Genomic DNA, 6,100 nt, shown 5'->3' on the forward strand with positions numbered 1-6,100 from the left:
TGAAATCAAAAATTAAGATGGGATGCGCTCCGCTGACGTCCACCGCGCAGAGGCTGCTTCTCTTGTCCTGGGTGGTTATTGCCAGAAGGATGCAGCAGCAGCGGCTCCACCTCCACCTTGAGAGGACGTTTCCTCACACCAGGAAGAGAAGCCGCTCTTGAGCCTGCGTTTTCATCCAATCTGGCAAAGCCAGGGGAGGGAGACGACCATTTCTGAACGGGCGTCAGTCATCTTAACTCTCCTGCAAGGCATTTCTTGTTGACCCTTCTCCCTAATTAAGAAGGGGAGACGCGTTTTAATCTTGACAATCAAGCTGTGGTTGATTAAACAGAGCAGTTAATCAATTCGCGTTTCCAGGCCATTTTTCTTCTGCTTGGGCCTTGACTTTTCCACACTTACTCCAGAAATGCGGGACTCTTGGAAACCGGACTGGGCAGCTCCGGTCTGGACTGCCTTCCCAAGAGGCGAATCGCATCCAGCATCCCAAATAGCTCTGCATCCGAATGAGGCCGGTTGAGTCTGCAAAGAGCCGTGGCTGCCATGGGCAGTGCCCGAAGACGGCTTCCAACTCATGCCCAGAGTCAGGACAGGTCCAGGACACCTCCTGGACTGTTTGGGAGGAGCCAAGCTGCAACAACGGCAGTGCGTTAGTCCCTCCGACTGTTAACTAGTGCAAGAGGAGGGGTGAAAACAAACCACCGCTAAAACGATCGAGAGCTCGTTTCTGCTCTGCTTCATTATCTACCCTAACCCTAACCCCAAAAAATCCCAGAATTAAAACAAATTCAGATCCAGAATGATTCAGCAGGAAACAGGAGTAGATGACTAGTTCCAATGTTTTAATTTCACTTCACTTACTAAAACCCACTTAATGATAACACCTGCAAAAAAGGAAGCATCTCAGCCTGATGCCTAAAGGACAGGGGGATATTCTCAAGGTTTTATTATGCAGCCACCTTGCTTCGCTTTCAGCATTATACAGGGAGTCTAGATGACAGGTCTCACACACCGGGAGATTCCAGTGCCTGCTTGGCTAGTTGGGTCTTGGCCTGTCAAACCGGCAGGTGTCCGCCATGATGCTGAAGAGCAGCCGTTGACACTGGCGGTATGCAAGTAGACCCACTGAGGCACTGGGACCATTGACAATGTCTTGCCCAAGGGTTCCCCCCAAAAAATCTAGAGCTGACGCTGTCGAGAGCTTGACTTTCAAAAAGGAAGAAGGTGAAGTCAAGGAAATTACGGTCATGTTAACTTGACTTCTTTATCTGGAGAGATATTAGAACACATGCAAAAACAATTAACTGTGAAGTGCCCCGTGGGAAATTAAGTGATTAAAGGCTGCCAACGTGATTTTATTAGGAACTAATCAATGCTACACCAGCCTAGTTTCCTCCTTTGATAAAGTAATTGGTTCAATAGACGAGGGAAAACCAGTTGATGGAAATAGTGGTAGTTCAGCAGAGCTGTTCTCCTGTGATAGACTCAAAAAGAGGACGGAGTGATGCAGAGCTGCAGAGGTGCAAGGTGGTGTGCATCCGCTGGCACAGCGATTCTGAGAGAGCAAAAGTCACGGGTCCACGCGGCAGAGCAGCCTCCTGTACCCTGGCGCCCTTCCTGATGTGCTCGACTTACGATTCCCAGCATCCTTCAGCCAGCATGTCTGGCTTGGGGATGCTGGGTGTTGTATCCAGTACATCTGGAGGGTGGCCTGTTGGGAGAGTCTGCAATAGAAGAGATCTTTAAATATGGCATGGGGATCATGGTTATGGTTCCAGTCGCCCAGCATCTTGACTGGAGAGTTTTGGCTCTTAGCTTAGGGCCACGTTATGACTTTCATACCTGGTTGCAGTTTCTGAATCCTCTGAATTATTATTTATTAGGTACACATCTCATAAGATCACCAAATGTAAGGATGGAGACCAAAGTTGTCCCCATTTTTTTCCTGATCTCAATGATGGGATGTGAAAGCTGGACAGTGAAGGAAGCTGGCAGGAAGAAAATCGATACATTCCAAATAGGGTACTGGAGGAGAGCTTTCCAAATTCAAGGGCCCAATCCAAGGTGTTGGTAATGACCTATAAAGCCCTAAACGGCTTGGGTCCTGGTTACCTGAAGGAGCGCTTACATCCATATATGCCCAGCCGCCCCTTGAGATCAGCGGGAGAGCCCTCCTCCGGGAACCCTCCGTGAAAGAAATTAGGAGGGTGGCTACTCGGAGGAGGGCTTTCTCTGCAGTGGCGCCTAAGTTATGGAATGCGCTCCCCAGAGAGGTCCGCCTGGCACCGTCGTTATTTGCTTTTCGGCACCAGGCGAAGGCCTTTTTATTTAAGCGGCATTTTAACTGTTAGTATTATTTGATCTTATCTGGCCAGGGCGGCTTATTTTATATTGTATTTTTTGGATTTTTAATGTTTATATTTATTGTAATTTATTGTTGTAAGCCGCCCCAAGGCTTCGGCGAATGGGGCGGCATAAAAATGTTTTAATAAATAAATCCCTGGGCTGAACGGAAAATGAACAAAGGGGTCCTAGATTGAATCAAGCCAGAACTTGCCCTGGAAGCCAAAGTGGCAAAACCAGCTGTTGGGGTTCAGGCATAGCAGGAGAAGGAAAGATTCTCTGCAGAGCACCACCATGCTAGGGGAAGTTGAAGGCGGAAGAAGACAACCAACGACAAGGTGGCTCAGTTCCCTCAAGGAGGCCACAGCCTTGCGCTTGCAAGGGCTGAGCAGGGCTGTGGAGGATGGGATGCTTCGGAGGGCCTCCATGCATGGGGTCTTCATGAGTTGGAGAGGGCTCAGCAGCCCGTCACAACACCGCCATCCATCTCTTTGCTATTTCACTTGGGCAAAGATTCAGGCCAGTTTCGCTGGGCCACAGTGGCTCACTACAATCTAGGAACTCGGGCTGGTTCGTTCGCACTGGGGCAACACGCATCACACGCAACAGGACCAGCAGCAGCCGAGTCCCTCAGTCCAGTTCCGTGCTCGCCTCCCCAGCCTGGTACCCTCCAGGAGCGGCACACTGCAACCCACATGATCTCCAGCCCGTCTTGGATCCACCCTGCAGGCACCGGCTGGGGTAAGCCTGCGCTTCAGTCTTCACGAGATCCCATCTGTCCACCGCTCCCATTCGATTGCTCTGCTGCTTCGCCCTCAGACCTGCCCGGAATACGTTCAAGAGTGCAGCCCGCGAAACACAGCATGTCTTCCAACAGCCGTATTCTGTGGAATCCAGGACTAATTTTTATTTCTGTTTATAGCTATTTCTCTCCTTGAGGAAGCATGCCCTCGAGCTGATTTTCAAGATTAAAACCTTCAGGGCAAATAAATTAAGCTCTGAAGCAAGAGGGCACTAAAATCAAGTCAGTGGTACCAGTCTGGAACTAAAACGAATCAACGGAATGCAGAAGAAACTGCACCAGCTTTCGTTACTGAGAGGGCTAACGGGACCCTTTTTCAGTGGGGTTCCACAGTTGAGGCCCTGCTTTAAAGCACCCCCTAACCTGTCCTGCATCACAGCCTGATGGGTTCCTAATTGCCAACGGGCTTATAGTATTTCAACTTTTAAGGTTGGGAAATGACTTGCAAAAGCTGGGAGACTAATGTGCATTACGTGGTTGGAGGAAAATGAGGTGGGAGAATGCCCAGCAGGTTGGGTTTTGCCCATGGACCTTGTGGCTCAACACCTCTGGATGAGGGATTTCTCTGGCAGACACGGCTAAGGGGCTGAGGGACCCCTGAGCAACCGCTGCTGCTGGGTGCCATGCAACTGGCCTCGGATCGGCCAGGAATGGCTCGCCAGGGGGCACTCCTCTCTCCTAAGCCTTACCCACTCCTCCAAAGTGGCGCAGAATCGGTTTGTGCAAGAGCTTGTCCTAGAACTTAACTAGGTGCGTTGAGCTCCCCTGGTAACACCGCCTGATCATGGGGTGCGGAACTGACCGCTTTCAGACCGAGGTCCAAATTCCATTCCCAGGAAATCTACTGAGGGCTGGATTCTGGTCAGGCCAGGAGTGGGTAAAACACATGCCCCAGCATATTTTGGCTTGAAACAGCCACCTGCTTTAAAGGTGTGTTCCAAGCATTTGGAAGGAGGCAAATCTTCTGAAAAGCTAGGGCGCTGCCGCACTGCCCATGGCTGCATGAAATGGGGCCGGGGGAGCGGACTGCGACCCTGTGGGAATTCCCGGCATGCCAGATTGGAAGCTCAAGTCATTCTCTCCTAGCAAGCAAGGGAGGGTTTCCCCCATGCCCTCTTTTGTCCCCAGAGGGACTTTAGCGAGGGCACATGGAGATTTGCAAGAGAATAACCACCCAATGAAGCATCTGTCTCCTCGCTGAGGAGGGGCAAGAAAGTTCAGACCCTCTCACTAATTCCCACCCCTTGCTCTGGACCAGCTCAGTCCCGAGAGAGAGCGACGCCCTGGGTTGACCTTCCCACATCTGGGGTTCTCCACAAGGGCTTTATTGCAACTCCTGGCCTAGCTGGCTGGGGATGCTGGGAGCTGTAGCACAGCACATCTTGGGGAAGGCGATGCCGGGGCACGAGGGCTTCCCTCACAACCTGTTGGTCTCCGCCCACAGCAAGCAACTGCAAGGGTGCTGCGGATGCAGGACCCAAGAGGGAGCCCCTTCAGCTGCGCCGCTTGGACGCAGCCTGGCCTGCGCCAGCCTGGCAAAGGGACCCTTTCAGAGCAAACGGGGTCACAAAGAGGTGTTTATTGGTGCCACAATGGCCGTCTCTGTTTGCTGTTTGCAGGGGCCAGGAGCCCGTGGCGACGACTCGAGCGCCGAGACGGCGTGCGCTGGCCATGGGGGCCGTGCCTTTGGCTCCAGCGGAGCTTGTGGGGCACCGGGCGGCACATAGAGAGGCGCATTCATCCTGCAGCCGCGGGGGCCTGGCGGGGAGCCGATACACTTCCTTCTCTCTAGTGGGGCTGATGCCCGGCTTCTGCCGAGAGAATGCACGGCCCTTCCTGCCGGGCGTGCGTCCGCCACGGTGCAGCTCCGCTCAGTCCTTTTCGGCCCTGGGCATAATGACTGGGGGCGGGTGTTTAGGGGTGCATTTGGATGGCCGGGTGTATCGCTTCAGTTTTGAAAAATGAAGTGAAGCCCCCCCCCCCCCCCGCCACCACCAGCAGCCCCTCCGTGCTTTGCAACCAACTGGGCCTGCTAGTTAGAGCAAAAAGCCCAGGCGAGTGCAGGCCTGCTTTTTAAAAAAGTCGCACTTCGAGCATGTTCTAAACTCCCTTCAATCATAAAACCAACCATCCCCAGGAATGAAAAGGAAACCAGCTCTTACCTTCACCATAACAGCATCTGTTTGGGAATAAACTCTGTTCTGTTGATGGTTTATTTAACCAGACTTCAGTCCTCGGGTCCAGCTCTTGATATTCCACGGTGCAGAGTCAAAGGTTAGGGTGTATGCAAATTTCGTGCTGGTTGGTTTTTCACCAGGGTTTGCCCAGTTTGCTCCTTCTGGAACTGAATGCAGAATGGAACAGCATCTCTCACTGAAGTCTGTACTTTGCTGAGCTTGTAGTGTAATATGCAGAATTTTAAAAAATGTTAAAAGGCCTACTTTTGGGGGAAGTGTGCACAAAAATATCCCCCTGTTGACAAACGTGCATCGCCTTTATAGTGCATGGGAGGAAATGCACGCATTTAAAAATGAACTGTAGAATGGTAGAGTTGGAGGGGGCCATGAAGGCCATCAGGTCCAGCCCCCGGTTGGTACAGGACACCAAACTACACCCTCCCACTCAGAGGGCTGCCCAGTTTCTTTCTGAATGTCTCCAGGGTGGGAGAGCCCCCCACCTCTCCAGGCAGCCGGTCCCACTGTCATGTTGCTCTGACAGAGAGGAAGCTTTTCCCGATGCCCAGCCTGAATCTGGGTTGCCGCAGCTTGACTTGCTTCTTCCGTGTCCTGCACTTGGGCATCAGCGAGATGAGATCTTGACCTTCCTCTTTGTGGCAGCCTTTGAGGTCCTCATAGAGGGATATCATGTCCCCCAACTGATGTGAACCTTTGGAAGGTATACCTGAAAATACAAATTTCCACACACCTGTCACTCCAAATTTTGCAATCTGATCCAGAA

Source organism: Varanus komodoensis, unplaced genomic scaffold, assembly GCF_004798865.1.
Source record: "Varanus komodoensis strain SLA01 unplaced genomic scaffold, ASM479886v1 scaffold27, whole genome shotgun sequence".
Lineage (NCBI taxonomy): Eukaryota > Metazoa > Chordata > Lepidosauria > Squamata > Varanidae > Varanus > Varanus komodoensis.